Source organism: Microcaecilia unicolor, chromosome 1 (assembly GCF_901765095.1).
Source record: "Microcaecilia unicolor chromosome 1, aMicUni1.1, whole genome shotgun sequence".
Lineage (NCBI taxonomy): Eukaryota > Metazoa > Chordata > Amphibia > Gymnophiona > Siphonopidae > Microcaecilia > Microcaecilia unicolor.
In genome coordinates, this window is record NC_044031.1 from 518,882,979 (window position 1) to 518,900,746 (window position 17,768).

Below are 17,768 nucleotides of genomic sequence, written 5' to 3' on the forward strand. Positions count from 1 at the left end.
GGTGCAACTCGAATGTCCCTATAGGCAATAGGATAGAGACAGATAAGGAACTTGTAGAGGTCAGACCCTCTGCAAGTGAAAGGACAGTTTTTTTTTGTGTTAATAGGATAGAATAAAAAAGGGGATGAAATAGAATAAAGGAGTCAATAGTTAATCAGAAAGATATTAAGAGATATTAAGAGTAGGACACAGGTAACCTCAGTTACCGATCAAACCAAGTCTGATAGCCTGTAGAAAGCACAGCAGGGCCTAGTTCAGTCTTCATACTCACCCTCCCTCCCCGTCTTTTATATATTTTATTTGAGTTTTTACTTGGTTTTCATATTATAATGCTTTGCCTGTTTTGTGTATTTTTTATTTTCGTTTTTATGCTTACTGCATGCGTACTTAAAGTTATTTTTATGTTTTAGTTGTTATGACCCCTGAAGCAGTCAGTATATCTGCCCATGACAGGTCAGTCAATAGCTGTGGTGCTCAATAAAGACTGTTTTTCAACCCAGTGGCGTAGGAAGGGGGGGGGGGCGGCGGTGGAGCAGTCAGCCCCGGGAGCACGCCTCTGGGGGGGGGGGGTGTCGCCTCCACTGGTTCCCTGCACCCTCTGCCCCGGGGGCGGATCGGCCCTCTCGCCCGCCCCTCACTTCCTAATTGAAGTAAGAATGCGCTCCGGGGGGGGGGGGGGGGGGGGAGGGTGCGCGCCGAGGGAGGGCACTTTCAACCTCATTGGCTGCAAGGTTGTCCTTGGTCCACCCCTACTCTTTTGCTTTGCTATTGTTTGCACATAGGGGTGTGTTCCTTTTGTGGCTTATGTTTTTGAATTCTTGGGACTTTGCCATGCCATAAAAACTGACTCAGTTTCAGTTCCAGTTGTTAAAATCTTGTAGGGGCTAAACATGGGAGCACCATTAAGAAATAATTAACCATTGGGAGAAACATCATCTTAATGACCTCCATCTTTCCCCACCATGAGAGGTGAAGTGGGTCTGAAATGAGTGAAATATCTAGATATACAATTTTAAGCTGATCTGGACATGACCTTTCTTAGGAATTGAGAAAAAACTTTTAGACAAAATTGACTCGCTCATTCAAAGATGGTCCCAATATAATGGGCTTCAGTTCCAAGGCTTTTATTTTTACTCTGTCACATTTATATTCCAACAAGCTCTCTGATCATTTGGACTCTTCTCAACCTTCCCCTAGATGGCTACAGATCAAAAACAATCTCTCCTCCCCAATACGTCTTATTTCATTGATTGGCTGTGACCTCCCTGACAAATTCAAATTCCATCCACTAATACACTGTACTCTGTTGACTTTACATTCTGGACTGAATTCTATAGATGACGCCTAAAAAATAAGTGCCAAAAAATAGCACTAAGCGCTATTCTATAAATGGCGCTTAAAGTTAGGCACTTGTTTATAGAATAGTGCTTAGTGCCAGGAACTGTAACTACATTTAGGTGTCACCATTTACACTAATGAAACCTTGGTGTAAATCCCTGTGCCTAAATTAGACACGGATCTCCTTATTCTATAACAATGTGTATAAAGGAATGCCCCTGATCCGCCCATGGCCACACCCCATTTTTGGACCCACCTTTAAGATTTACATGTGGATCCCATGCCTAAATTTGCTGTATATTGTAGGACTGGCTGTGGTTGTATGTTGACGTTCTAAATTTTGAATGTCTTTTTCAAGAGAGATTAGAGATTTTAATTCTTCCTTCCTTATGTATACTACAAATCCTGTGATATGACCTCTGAGCATGACTTTGTAAGTATCCCATAGAGTCATTGTGGAAAATGAAGGTGATGTATTTTCATCGAAAACATTCCTATGAGCGTCTACACAGTTAGTGCGTGCTAATTTTTAGTAAATGCTAAGAATGCTAGCACACCTTAGTAAACATAGGAAAGCACCTTAGTACGCTTGACTGGGTTATTCAGACCATTAACATTTAAGGATACCATGTTAAAGGTCATACAAGTCCAGTTTCAGAGAAGTAATATCAGAAATAAGATGGTGAAGGGCACATAATACTAGTATAAATGTGTGTGATACACTAAGGGAAAAAGAAATGGGACTTGGTATACTGCCTTTCTGAGGTTTTTGCAACTACATTCAAAGTGGTTTACATATATTCAGGTACTTATTTTGTATAAGGGGCAATGAAGGGTTAAGTGACTTGCCCAGGGTCACAAGGTGCTGCAGTGGGAATTGAACTCAGTTCCCCAGGAACAAAGTCCACTGCACTAACCACTAGGCTACTCCTCCACTCCTAAGGAGTAGCCTAGTGGTTAGAGCACCAGTCTTGCAATCCAGAGGTGGCCATTTCAAATCCCACTGCTTGCTGCTCCTTGTGATCTTGGGCAAGTCACTTAACCTTCCATTGCCTCAGGTACAAACTTAGATTGTGAGCCCTCCTGGGACAGAGAAATATCCGGAGTACCTGAATGTACCTCACCTTGAGCTACTACTGAAAAAGGTGTGACCAAAATCTAAATAAATAAATAAGAGTAGACTGACTTTGTAAAAAGAGCAAGTAAATAGAACAAAAATTGCCATCCTCTGGATTTGTGGTAATCAAGTCTTTATCCATAGCTCTGTCAGACCTGTTGATATTTGTTGAGCAGGATCTGTATACTTATCCTTCTCCTTTCTGGATGCCATTTTACTGGAGAAGTGGAATCTGGTTTGTTTCTCTCAGTTCTGGTGGACACAGTGGCATACCAAGGGGAGGGGGGGGGGCAGGCCGCCCCGGGTGAACACCGCTGGGGGGGGGTGCGACCTGTTGGCCGAGTCCACTCGTTCCCTCCCTGCTGCTCCCTCTGCGCAGAACAGGTTGCTTCCTGTTCCGGGGCAGAGGGAGCAGCAGGGAGGAAACGAGCGGACTCGGCCAACAGGCGCACGGCACCCCCCCCCCAGCAGGTAAAAATGCACCCGGGGGGAGGGTGTAATTTCACCAGTGGGGGGGGGGGGGGCTGCGCTGCACCCGGGGGGGGGGCGCATCGGTGATCCGCCCCGGGTGTCAGGCAGCCTAGGAACGCCACTGGGTGGACAAGGCAAATGCTGCTTCTGTCTTTGATATTTTACCAGATGCCATTGAAGAGTTGGTTTGTGCAAAGGGAAAGGGAATGGGGCTTGATATACCGCCTTTCTGTGGTTTTTGCAGCTACTTTCAAAGCGGTTTACATAGTATATACAGGTACTTATTTGTACCTGGGACAATAGAGGGTTAAGTGACTTGCCCAGAGTCACAAGGAGTTGCAGAGGGAATCAAACCGAAGTCCTCTGCACAAACCACTAGTCTACTCCACTCCACTCCACTTTGTGATCAAAGAGAAAGTGTAAATCAGCTGCTCTGAATCGCTAAAATGATTTGAAAAGCTGTAGGCCTGGAGTGAGCTATCTGTTCACATTGGCTTAGTAGCACCCCCACACACACACCAGTGTATATCATTTTGTGTTCTTGCAACAAGTTTTATGTTGGACAGATTTCCCATTTGTTTCAAGTTTGAATGACGGAACATAAAAGCTGTTTGTCTGATAAGAGGCTTCTGTAGTTTCACATTGTTTATCTTATGATCATGCCGTCGATACTCTTAGATGTTTTCTTATTGATTATCTGTCCCTGACGAGAAGAGGAAGTACTTTGAATTGGCCACTAATACGACTGGATTTTTTTGCTTGAATTCAATTGAACTTGAGAGGTTGAATGCCAAGCTTGAGTAGCAACCTTTTTTAAATGCTTATAATTTTTTTTGAATTAATACAATTTTCCACTGGCTAGAGCATTGCAAACTTTCTTTTTAGGTTTGTTATATTGTTACTTGTTAATAAAGTTTTTTGTTATACACACACGGGGGAGTGTTTTAAATAGCCCACCACAGAATGCCGGCACTTTGAAAGCTGTTGTTCACTAACGATTAAATTATGTAGAGCAGGCAGCACAATTTAGTTTTTGAATAAAGCATGCTGTCATATTCTGAATGTCTTTAATTTTGTCTAGCTATATTGTCTGACATTTACTTGATGCAGAATTGAAACACTGGCCAACACTGGAAGTTGTTGGATGACTGCTGACATGCTCAGTTAAGTTTGCTTTAATAGATATATTTTTGAAGATAAAAGTTTTTGATTAAACATTTTTTGAATTGTTTTGAAGGCATGTATAAATTTGTACAAGTATTTGAAGAGCATCTTTTTCTGTCAATGATTGAGAAATGTTGAGCGCCAAGTGACTGGTGCTGAAACCATTTTTTCTGAGGCTTTTTCCTTCCTGTTTTAAGATTAGCATCACATTAGTTCTATGCTGACCTTTTGCTCATGTTTGATGAGTGGGTGATTTTTGTTTTTTGAGTTCTTTATATCTAACCAGTGCGTTTTTTCCATCGAAAAAGGTGCCGGTATTCAAATGCCAGGCCACCCTTCAGGGGTGGGGTGATCACTGAGGGGCCCACTCCACATTAGCCAGGCCCCTTGCAAACAGTCACAGAATCTATGACAAGGCAGAATCGTTCTGTAGAGCCTGAGATCTTTCATTAAAACTTGGGGACCATGGGTCAATTTTAGCAGACAATAGAAAAGGTGCCGGTACTTAGTCAGTACCCCCAAGTACCCCCTCAAAAAAAAGCCCTTTATCTAATTTTGCTCATGTTTTTGCCGTTGATACTTTCCATGTCATTGTAAATGACACCCCATCCCTAGTAACTATCCAGATAACTTCTGGGCAGCATAAAGTTAGAATAACTTTATTCAAGTAGTTATCCAGGTATTGCTGGTACCTGGATAAGTGCTGGGAGCTGCATTATAACCGGATATTAATATTTTAAATACATAGCTGAGAATTGCAAGGGTAACAAAGAAAGATCCCCATGGAATTTATGCTGCTGGGAGATTATAGCTTAGGTAGACAGCAGACCTAAGATAAGCACAAGTGGTGGGCAACCATGGTGGCTAAATAGGATAAATTCACAGGAGCAGAGGTGGGAGCAAAATCTCTATCAGAATTCAAGAAAGTGCCACATGTCTGATAATTTCTTGGGTTCTAGGATAAAAAATTTTTCCTGACATTTCAAGGGAAACACAAGCCAGGCGCCGTGAGCTCTTGGCTTTTAAACCGAGAGTGGTAGCCCTTGGTGGGACCTTTTTGGTCCGTTTCCCCTGTAAATGTTTTATTTCTCTAGATTCAAATAATTACCTTTTTCTTGAACCCAAGAAATTACAAGAATTTTTGGAAGTAAGAGAACAAATGAAGAAGCCTCTTCAGCAGCTTCCTGTAATTATTCCGCTACCGGCTGTAACTTCTGATTGACCCTCCTCCCTCTGAAAGAATAGTTAGTTCTATTCATGTGATTTTTCTTTTTTTAGTTATTTTCTTTCATGGATCCCCATGTTTGAGGTCAATTATTTCAAAATATTATATGTGGGGGTATAATTTATTGCTTTTGTTTTTCAAAATTTCCATTTCTATACATTTATGATGGTTATTGTGAATGTAATAAATTAAAAGATAAAAAAAAAAGAATTCAAGAAAGCATAGGATTAATGCAGAAGATGCATATATGATATGATGAAAAATGTGTTTCATACTTCAAGAAAGAACGGGATAGAAAACAGAGCACAGCAGAAAAAGACTGTACCATTAGTCTTAGGGTCTATGATATGCCAATATCCGATCGGTTCAATGCGTTAAGAGAAAAACTGAACTTTTTCCTGATCTGACAGCATAGAGCAGTAGAGGTTATGGAAAGCAAGTTCCCTATTAAATATAAAAGAGAATTTATTATTGTTGTCAACCCAAATTTTTCTAGGCCCTGAGAGAAGCTGTAATGTAACCATTTTTTTCTGGGTAAAGATCAGCCTCCCCAGCCCAGCTGTGACCTTCCCTGCCTGTCTCCTCCTCCAATATGGCCCCGGTATAGCCAGGAACAAAATTGTATCTTTCGCCTCCACCCCACCCCCCGAACCCGCCCTCAGCTCCCCGACAGCCCTCCTTTCCATTCCTGCCACAGCCGTCCTGTGTTTAAACCTTTTATTTTAAGTCACAGTGGCGGCTCGCCTCCAGCCTTTCCCTTCCTGCTCAGTGTCCCGCCCTCGCAGGAAATACCTCATCAGAGGAAGGTGGGATACTGAGCGGGAGGGAAAGGCTGGAGGCGAGCTGCTGCTGCGACTTAAAAGGTTGGAATGTAGGGCGGCCATGGCAGGAATGGAATGGAGGGCTGTCGGGGATCTGAGGGCAGTAGGTGGGGCTGGGTTGCACCTCTAACTCAAGGGCTGAAAAGGGGGGGCTGGGGGAAGTCACTGGACATGGATGAGAGGGGAAGACAGGGGGAAAAGGAGAATCATTGGGCATGGATGGGAGGGCAGGGGAGAGAAGAGAAGAGATTTGCTAGATATGGATGGAGGAGAGGGCAGGGGAGAGAGGAGAGTTGCTGGACATGGATAGATGGATGGAGGGGAGGGCAGGGGAGAAGGAGAGTTGCTGGACAAGACATGGATGGATGGAGCGGAAGGAAGAGAGGAGAAATCTGGACATGGATGGAGTGGAGGGCAGGGAAGAAAGGAGAAATGTTGGACAGGGATGGAAGGAAGGAAACACAAAGGAAGGAGATGCACATGGATAAAGGGGAAGGGAGAGAGGAGAAATTTTGGATATGGATGGAGGGGAGGGGAGACAGAGGAAGTAGATGCACATGGATGGAGGGGAAAGGAGTGAGGAGAAATGCTGGATATGGATGGAGGGAAAACTGCTGAATTTAAGGGCTAGACTGGAACACTTTGAGGGCAGATGCTGCAACTGGAGGAAGGATAGGGACAGGGCTACAGATGGTAGACAGGACGCATAGGGACACAGGAGGATTGTGGACATGGTGAGAGAAAAAATATCAAATGGAAAGAAGACACTGCATAAAACAGAAGACACTGGGACCAAAGCGAATAGAAAAGCTAAACGCTCAGACAACAAAGGTAGAAAAAAGTACTTTATTCAGAATTTATTAATTGGAATATGCCAGCTTTTGGAAATGTGCATCTGTGATATTTTGCATTTAAGTTTTAATTTCTCTAGTATTGCTGCATGCCGAATCTGACTTCTTGAGGTAACTTTCCAGTTCAGAATTTTGCCATCATATCTTTTGATTTCTAGTTCCTTGTGATATATTTGTTGTCATGTATTTTTCATGTGTGATCAAGGTGCAGTATTCTGCTAGCGTGTAATATTTGCAGCCCTTTTGGTTTTTTCACTAGGTAGTGTATTGGTGTTTTGGAGCCCGGTGTAATTACAGTGCTGCCTTTCCACGCATAAGGTTGTAGCTCGTCCTGTCCTTGGAATTAGTGCTGTTATGGTTTGGTAAGGTTCTGAGTGTGTTTTTGCATGTTTGTGTATAGTGTTTTGTAGTGGAGCGATTGTGTGTTGGCCTTACTGAGGTGACATCAACACTTTAAATTAATTTTAGTTTGTTTGTCATAACATCAGACATGGTTTAGAATATTTTGGAGGATCTGATGTTGAATTGTTCCATAGATGTGTATGTGGTTTAGTGTTGGTAAGTGCTTGAAACTCTGAAAGCAGCTGCTTCAACACCTTTTTATCCAAATTTTACAAAACTTTTGAAACTGGCAATTACTATTCCTGTTGGCACAGCTACCTGTGAGAGATGCTTTTCTGCCATGAGATGTATACGAAACTGGCTGAGATCCACAATGGGTCAGGAAAGACTGACAGCTTTATGTTTACTGAACTTTGAAAGTGATCTTGTTGGAGATATTAACCTTGAACAGATCATTGACACCTATGATGCGAAGTCTAGTCGCCAGATGCTACTTCATTAATGTGACCATTTCATTATAAAACAATAGCAGTGTTTAATAATTGATAACATTTTTGAATAGTATACATTGGTTAATATATGCTTTGAGCAACACTTTTTTCTTTGACATATGATACATATCTAATATCTAAATGAAATAAAAGGTATTAATTGTGACTATTTTACTTTTACTTACTTTTTTTCTGTGTGTTGTCAGACAATTATGGATGTAAGCACCACCCCTAACCCCGATCCCTTTAGCATCCCCAAATGGGCCACTGACCACCTATGATTGGCGTCACATTGGCATCCCTCCAATCTTCAGGTACTATGGATGATTTTAACGACAGGTTACATATTATTATTTATTATTTATTTACGGTTCATTTCTACCCCACATTTTCCCACAAATGCAGACACAATGCGGCTTCCATGAATTACAAAAGTTAAGAGATACAGCACATGAATTTAACAGTAGAATAAGGATAAAATGTTAACAGCAATTTGGATGACTAAACAGCAGAGTCACTAATGGAATACACTTGTTCAAAAAGGTACGTTTTCAGCATCTTCTTGAAAAGAGGGTGGTCAGCTTGCGACTTTAGGTACAGGGGAAGAGTGTTCCAGGTCTTCGGGCTGGAGTAGTGGAAAGTGGAAGCAAAAAGAAGCTTGTATTTAACACCCCGGCAAGATGGATAAGTACATAAGTACATAAGTACATAAGTAGTGCCATACTGGGAAAGACCAAAGGTCCATCTAGCCCAGCATCCTGTCACCGACAGTGGCCAATCCAGGTCAAGGGCACCTGGCACGCTCCCCAAACGTAAAAACATTCCAGACAAGTTATACCTAAAAATGCGGAATTTTTCCAAGTCCATTTAATAGCGGTCTATGGACTTGTCCTTTAGGAATCTATCTAACCCCTTTTTAAACTCCGTCAAGCTAACCGCCCGTACCACGTTCTCCGGCAACGAATTCCAGAGTCTAATTACACGTTGGGTGAAGAAAAATTTTCTCCGATTCGTTTTAAATTTACCACACTGTAGCTTCAACTCATGCCCTCTAGTCCTAGTATTTTTGGATAGCGTGAACAGTCGCTTCACATCCACCCGATCCATTCCACTCATTATTTTATACACTTCTATCATATCTCCCCTCAGCCGTCTCTTCTCCAAGCTGAAAAGCCCTAGCCTTCTCAGCCTCTCTTCATAGGAAAGTCGTCCCATCCCCACTATCATTTTCGTCGCCCTTCGCTGTACCTTTTCCAATTCTACTATATCTTTTTTGAGATACGGAGACCAGTACTGAACACAATACTCCAGGTGCGGTCGCACCATGGAGCGATACAACGGCATTATAACATCCGCACACCTGGACTCCATACCCTTCTTAATAACACCCAACATTCTATTCGCTTTCCTAGCCGCAGCAGCACACTGAGCAGAAGGTTTCAGCGTATCATCGACGACGACACCCAGATCCCTTTCTTGATCCGTAACTCCTAACGCGGAACCTTGCAAGACGTAGCTATAATTCGGGTTCCTCTTACCCACATGCATCACTTTGCACTTGTCAACATTGAACTTCATCTGCCACTTGCACGCCCATTCTCCCAGTCTCGCAAGGTCCTCCTGTAATCGTTCACATTCCTCCTGCGACTTGACGACCCTGAATAATTTTGTGTCATCGGCGAATTTAATTACCTCACTAGTTATTCCCATCTCTAGGTCATTTATAAATACATTAAAAAGCAACGGACCCAGCACAGACCCCTGCGGGACCCCACTAACTACCCTCCTCCACTGAGAATACTGGCCACGCAATCCTACTCTCTGCTTCCTATCTTTCAACCAGTTCTTAATCCATAATAATACCCTACCTCCGATTCCATGACTCTGCAATTTCTTCAGGAGTCTTTCGTGCGGCACTTTGTCAAACGCCTTCTGAAAATCCAGATATACAATATCAACCGGCTCCCCATTGTCCACATGTTTGTTTACCCCCTCAAAAAAATGCATTAGATTGGTGAGGCAAGACTTCCCTTCACTAAATCCGTGCTGACTTTGTCTCATCAGTCCATGTTTTTGTATATGCTCTGCAATTTTATTCTTAATAATAGCCTCCACCATCTTGCCCGGCACCGACGTCAGACTCACCGGTCTATAATTTCCCGGATCTCCTCTGGAACCCTTCTTAAAAATCGGAGTAACATTGGCTACCCTCCAGTCTTCCGGTACTACACTCGATTTTAGGGACAGATTGCATATTTCTAACAGTAGCTCCGCAAGTTCATTTTTTAGTTCTATTAATACTCTGGGATGAATACCATCAGGTCCCGGTGATTTACTACTCTTCAGCTTGCTGAACTGACCCATTACATCCTCCAAGGTTACAGAGAATTTGTTTAGTTTCTCCGACTCCCCCGCTTCAAATATTCTTTCCGGCACCGGTGTCCCCCCCAAATCCTCCTCGGTGAAGACCGAAGCAAAGAATTCATTTAATTTCTCCGCTACGGCTTTGTCCTCCTTGATCGCCCCTTTAACACCATTTTCGTCCAGCGGCCCAACCGACTCTTTGGCCGGTTTCCTGCTTTTAATGTATCTAAAAAAATTTTTACTATGTATTTTTGCTTCCAACGCTAATTTCTTCTCAAAGTCCTTTTTTGCCCTCCTTATCTCCGCTTTGCATTTGGCTTGGCATTCCTTATGATCTATCCTGTTACTTTCAGTTGGTTCTCTTCTCCACTTTCTGAAGGATTGTTTTTTGGCTCTAATGATTTCCTTTATCTTACTGTTTAGTTGTAAAAAGGTGTGTGCTGTAGTGATGGCGTTTCTAGGTGGGAGATCTATTAGAGGAATCATATATTTCGGAGCTAAGCCATAGATTATTTTATGTGTCAAAGTACAGATCTTGAATGCAATTCGTTCTCTCACAGGTAGCCAGTGTAGGTTGAAACGTAGGGGCTGCGCAGAAACCCAGCGCGGCTTGCCCAAAATGAGTCTTGCAGCAGTATTCTGGGCAGTCTGGAATTTCCTCAGTAGATGCTCCTGGCAGCCTGCATAAATCCCACTGCAGTAGTCCAGGTGAGACAGAACTAGCCAGTGAACGAGAGTGCGGAAGAGCTCTCTGGTGAGACAAAACCTAACACGCCGCAGCCTCCACATAGCATAGAACATCCGTTTGGTGACCATTCGCACTTGCAGATCCAGGTGCAAGTGAGGGTGCAGCTCAACACCCAGAAGTTTAAGGCTCTGTGAAATAGGGAGGGTCTGGTCTTTAATGACAAGGGAGTTGGTGGAAAATCTGGCATGGACGGACGAAAGCACAAGACACTGAGTTTTGTCTTTGTTGATCTTAAACCGGAATACCTCGGCCCAACGTTCCAAGACAGAAAAACTCACTTCGATCAGATCTGTGATTTCATCTAATGAGGTATGGAAGGGGATGGAGATGGTTATGTCATCTGCGTAGATACATGGTTTCAGGCCTAGGTTTGCTAGTGCGGTGGCAAGGGGAAACAGCATGATATTGAATAGCGTTGGAGAAAGGGGCGAACCTTGGGGAACCCCACAAGAAGCTTTCCAAGGTGCAGAATGATCTGGAGTGCCTTTGACTTGGTAAGTTCTTGTTGACAGAAAACCCTTAAACCAGTGTAACACGCACCCTCCGATGCCTAGTGTGTCTAGTAGATGTAGTAAGATGGCGTGGTCCACCATATCAAATGCGCTGGACATGTCGAACTGCAACAGTAAAATTTTCATACCAACAGAAATGTCCCGTTTAAAATCTGACAGGGCTGTGACCAGAACCATTTCAGTGCTAAACTGAGAGTAGTGCAGAATGTCAAAGGTTTCAAGGAATTCATTTAACTGAGTATTCACCAAGCTGTCCATAACTTTGACAATCAGCGGTATGGACGCCACTGGCCGATAATTTGATGTGACATTGGCTCTTATCGTTGGATTCTTTGGGATGGGTGTGAGAAGAATACTGCCATGCTCAGGGGGAAAGATGCCATGGTTCAACATGTAATTAAGATAGGAAGTCAGGTTGATGGTGAAGCGCAGATCAGTAATTTCATGCTTGAGTTCTTTGAGTACCCTTGGATGTATGCCATCTGGTCCAGGTGATTTACTACTCTTTAATTTGCCAATTTGGCTCAGTATATCTTCCAGGTTCACTGAGATTTCTTTCAATTCCTCCGCATATCACCCTTGAAAACCATTTCTGGTACAGGCAGATCTCTTACATCTTCTTCCATAAAGAAAGAAACAAAGAATTCATTCAGGCCCTCATGATCAAAAGCAAACTCCGGCGCTAGAGGCTGTTAACGCCATACTAGCGCTGGAGTTTGCTGCCGACCCATGATCAGAGCCCTCGAGCACCTGAAACAACGCACTCGAGGGCTCTTAGTGCAAGTAGCATGCAAATGCATGCTAAACAGGGCTTCGAGCGCAATTAGCTTGCAAATGCATGCTAATCAGCGCTTAACACATTCATCCCCAATGATCAGCGGCCAGCGCGCCAAAGATTGGGTCGCTGGCCGCGGCAAAATCAACGCCAGCTCTGAGCTGGCGTTAGACTTTGCGGATCATTGGGGAGGAATGGTGAGCCCTGTCCAGCATGCAGTTGCATGCTGGCAGGCCCCCGTTCCCCACCAAAGCAAACGCAAACAGGGGACTGGAGGTCCCCCCGACGATCCGACCCCCTCCATGCCCAGGGAGGGCTGGAGATCCGGTGGGTCTCCAGCCCCCCCCCCCCCGAACCCCATAAATCGTGGTGGCTGCCTCCGGCCAAACGCTATCCCACCCTCCCTCCCACTCAGCGATGGGAGGGGCTGGAGGTTCGGTGGGTCTCCAGCCCCCCAAACCCCCAGAAATCGTTGTGGCCACCACCCTGTTATCCATCTACGGGGGTGGGGTGGGGGCTGGAGGTTTGGTGGACCTCCAGCCCACCCCAATTCCTCCTCCCCAGTGTTCTGAATCCCTGGTGGTCCGTGGTCACCCACCCTCCCTGCCGGCCCCCCTGGCTGGCCCCCCTACCTTTTGTTGGAGGAGGGACGCAGCCTGCCTGCCTCCCTCCTCTTCTTGTCGACGCCGCTGCAAAATGGAGGCGCCCAGCCCCGCCTATTGCATCCTGGGATGCTCTGGGCGGGGCTACAGACCATGTAAGGGAATCGCTCCCACCAAACCTCCAGCCCCCCCCCATCGCTGAGTGGGAGGGAGGGTGGGATAGCGTTTGGCCGGAGGCGGCCACCATGATTTATGGGGGTTCGGGGGGGGGGGCTGGAGACCCACCAGATCACCAGCCCTCCCTGGGCATGGAGGGGGTCAAATCGTTGGGGGGACCTCCAGCCCCCCCCCCCCCCCCGTCGCTGGGTGGGAGAGGGTTTGGCTGCTGGCGGCGGCCTCAACGTTTTCTGGGGGTTTGTGGGGGGGGGGGGGGCTGGAGACAACGTTCGGTCCTCCAGCCCTCGTTGTTCGGGCCTCGGCAGGCTAGCTGACAGGTTTGGGCTTTTGACAGCCCAGACCTGTCAAACAAGTGTGGGAGGATTGTGCTGAGTGCAATTATCCCACACTTTAAACATGATAATCAAAGATAATAGTGCTGCTTAGATTTGCATGCATTATCTTTGATCATCGATGCAGAAAAGCCCTGCGCTGTCCCGGCGCTATTTTTAGGGCGCTGTTTGGAACAGCGCAGGGCTTTTGATCATGAGGGCTTCAGTGTCTCCACTATAGCCTTGTCCTCCCTGAGTGCCCCTTTTGCTCCTTCGTGATCTAACGGTCCTACAGATTCCCTCACAGGCTTTCTGCTTCTGATGTACCTGAAAAAGTTGTTACTGTCAGTTTAAGCCTCTGCAGCAAGTTTCTCTTCATATTCTCTTTTAGCCTTCTCTATTAATGCTTTGCATCTGACTTGCCAGTGCTTATGTTGCTTCTTATTTTATTCATTTGGGTCCTTTTTCCATTCTTTGAAGAACAATCTTTTGGCTGTAATGGCCTCTTTTACTTCACCTTTTAACCATGCAGGCTGATGTTTTCTCTTCTTTCCACCTTTGCAAATATGTGGAATTCATCTGGATTGGGCTTCCAAGATGGTATTTTTGAATAATGGTCATGCCTAATTTAGTGTCCTAACCTTTGCAGCCAATCCTTTTAGTTTCTTTTTAACCATTTTCCTCATTTTATTATAGTCAACCTTTCAAAAATTAAATGCGGCTACAGTAGATTTCTTTTGCCAGTTCATCCCAGATAGTAGCTCAAACATGATCATGTTATGATCACTGTTTCTCAGGGGACCCAACACTGCCACCTCTTGCACCTGCATGCCACCAAAGACCAGATCCAAAATGGCTCCTTCTCTAGTCAGTTCTTGGACCACCTGCTCCAAGAAGCAGTCGTATATTACATCTAGAAATTTTATCTCCCTGGCACTCCCTAATGTAACATTTATCCAGTCAATATTGGGGTAATTGAAATCACCCATTATAATAGCATTGCCCAATTTGCCAGCTTTCCAAATCTCTGTAAAAATTTCTTCATCTGTCTGTTCGTTCTGTCCTGGCGGATGGTAGTACAGCCCTACAAGAATACTCCTTCCCTTCACACATGGAATTTCTATCCATAATGATTCCATGCTGCTATCTGTGTCATGTGGAACGTTTATTTTATTTGACTCAATTCCCTTTTTAACATATAGCGCAATCCCCCCTACAATTTGTACCCTGTACAGTGTCCCATTGATTGTCCTCTTTCCACCAAGTCTCTGAGATGCCTATTATATCTACCTCATCATTCAGTGCTATATATTCTAACTCTCCCATCTTATTTTTTTGGCTTCTAGCATTTGTATACAGGCACTTCAAATTGTGCTTTCTTCTTTGATCTATAAGCTGCTTACAAGTTGAAGGGGATAATGCGCATCCTTTATCCTGCTCTCTCATTAAGCACACCTGGCTTACTTTCAGCATTGTTGAAACCACTCTACTGGGATTCTCTAAATGTCCTGTTTCAATATTATCCTTCAAGGAGATACTCTACATTGAACCATGCACTCCTGGGCGACTGTCAGCTCCACCCCCCCCCCCCCCCATTCTACTTTAAAAGCTGCTCTATCTCCTTTTTAAAAGTTAGCGTCAGCAGCCTGGTTCCATCCTGGTTAAGGTGGAGCCCATCCTTTCAGAACAGTCTCCCCCTTTCCCAGAATGTTGCCCAGTTCCTAAGAAATCTAAATCCCTCATCCCTGCACTATTGTCTCATCCATGCATTGAGACTTCGGAGCTATGACTGCCTTTTGGGTCCTGCGCATAGAACGGGGAGCATTTGAGAAAATGTGACCCTGGAGGATCTGGACTTCAGCTTTCTACCTAAGAGCCTAAATTTGTTTTCCAGAACTTCCCTCCCACACTTTCCTATGTCATTGGTACCCACATATACCAAGACAGTCGGTTCCTCCCCATCATTATCTAAGATCCTGTCTAGGTGATTCGTGAGGTCCACCACCTTCGCACCAGGCAGGCAAGTCATCAGGCGATGCTCATGTTCACCAGCCACCCAGCTATCTATATGCCTAATGATCTAATCACCAACTACAACAGCTGCCCTAACCCTTCCCTCCGGGGCAGAACTTGGAGACATATCCTCGGTGCGAGAGGATAATACATCCCCTGGTGAGCAGGTCCTGGCTACAGGAGTACGTCCTACTTCACCAGGGTGATGCTCTCCTTCTAGGAGATCTCCCTCCTCCAAAGCAGCATAGAGGCTACCAAACTGGAGGTGGGACTTCTCTACAACATCACTCTCCTCTATGTATCTCTCTGTCTCCCTCAGCTCCACCAAGTTTGTTACTCTAGTCTCAAGAGAATGGACCCGTTCTCTGAGAGCTAGGAGCTCTTTGGATCGGGCACACATTTATAACTGCTCACCAACTGGGAAATAATCATACATGTGACACTTCATGCAAAAGACTGGATAGCACCCCTCTCGCTGCTGGACTTCTGACTTCATCTTAGTATTTTTGAGTTTTTCAATAATTTAAAACTTGCTAAGGTATTAAGGATATTAGCCTAGTAGAAAAATGTCTTTAGTTTATATGGTATATTGTGTGATTTATTTAGTGTTTTCTTCTTAGAAGGTAATGAAATGTATTTAAAACTCTGCAAGAGTGTGAAATATGTTTTTCTTGATCCTATGCATTTAACATCATGTTTGGATTCGAAGACTGTTGTAACTCCAATTTTGCAGCCAATAACAATATCTTCATCTACTCCATAATTTAATTTAAGTCCGAGCTGTTCTCTTCCTATGTTTAACTTTAAGTAGTGATATAAAATTTTCTTGGAATTGTGCCTTGTTCACTCCCCTTAATAGTAGACTAGAGATTGGATATTTTTTTATTTTTGTTACATTTGTACCCCGCGCTTTCCCACTCATGGCAGGCTCAATGCGGCTTACATGGGGCAATGGAGGGTTAAGTGACTTGCCCAGAGTCACAAGGAGCTGCCTGTGCCTGAAGTGGGAATTGAACTCAGTTCCAAAGTCCACCACCCTAACCACTAGGCCAGACGTTTAAATACTTGAAAGGTATTAATATAGAAACAAATCTGTTCCAGAGAAGGGAAAATGGTATAACTACAGGACATGATTACTTAGGAGTAATGTCAGAAAATTATTTTTAACAGAGAGGGAGGTTGATTCCTGGAATGCCCTCAAGAGGTAGGTGGTGGAGAACAGAACTGTAGCGGAATTCAAGGTGTTGTGGGATGAACACAGGGGATCTCTAATTAGAAAATGAATGGTATAAAAATACAAAGCTTAAAGGTTTGCACATGTGTTTGCAAGTCAAGTGCTGCTTTGATGGCAACTCTGGCTATTTCAACCAAGGCTGGTGCCGGGCTGATTTGTACAGTTTTGATGCTGATTCTACTTTTTAAATTCTATATATTTTTAAAGAGTTTTTTAATCTCATTTTTTAGCGATTTTGATGGGACGAGCCTGGCATTACATATGTTGGTTTATCTCTGACAGCCACTTTAGCATTTTTTGATGCAATTTTCATGCTGGTTTCAAATTAGACAACAATGCTGTCATTTTATTTTGATTAATTACTATTTTTTACCTAGGAAGCTTAGATTTATGTCTCAGTGCAAGTCTTGTTTTTAATTTTTTATTGTTTTTTGTGAACTATGCCCTGAATAGTGAGGATTCAAGACCCTGAACGTGGACCCATTTAAAGGCACTCTGGGGCTCATTTTCGAAAGACAAAAATGTCTAAACAATGACATAAAGAGCATTTGGACAGTTTTCTCACAAAAACATCCAAATCAATATTTTCGAAACCTATTGTTCAGATGTTTTTCTACGCTGTTTGTCTGCAGCATGTCCAAATCTCAAGGAGGTATGTTGGAGGTGGAATTTGGGCGTTCCCAGTGGTGTGCTGGAGCCGGTTGTTAAATTTTACTGAATTTTGTGAGCCGGTTATTGATGGAGCCAGGCAGCGAGCACACAAACATCTGGGGGGGGGGGGGGGGCGGGTTCTCCTTCTCTCTCCCTCCTCCCCCAGCCCCCATCCGCCTGTAAGCCCAGCATACCTCAGCTTCCTACCTCATATCCTCTCTCAGGTTCATCCACGGTCCTCTGGACTTTCTCTGTTGTCTTGCTGATTCCCTCTTACTTTCTTGCATTCTACATAGAGTGGGTTATCTCACAATCACTCATTATCAGTCACTTGGGTTTCCTCCACTGAGACTCACCCACTGCCAGTCACTCCTTAATCTGCCAAAGAAGGGATTTTAACAGGGGGAAAAATAGGAAATCCTTACCCAGAGACATCAGACTCTCGTAATTCTCCTTCATCACCTCCCTGTAAAGCTCCTTCTGCCCTTCATCTAAATACTCCCACTCCTCTTGGGAGAAAGAGACAGTGATGTCCTCAAACATCACCCGCATCTCTCCTTT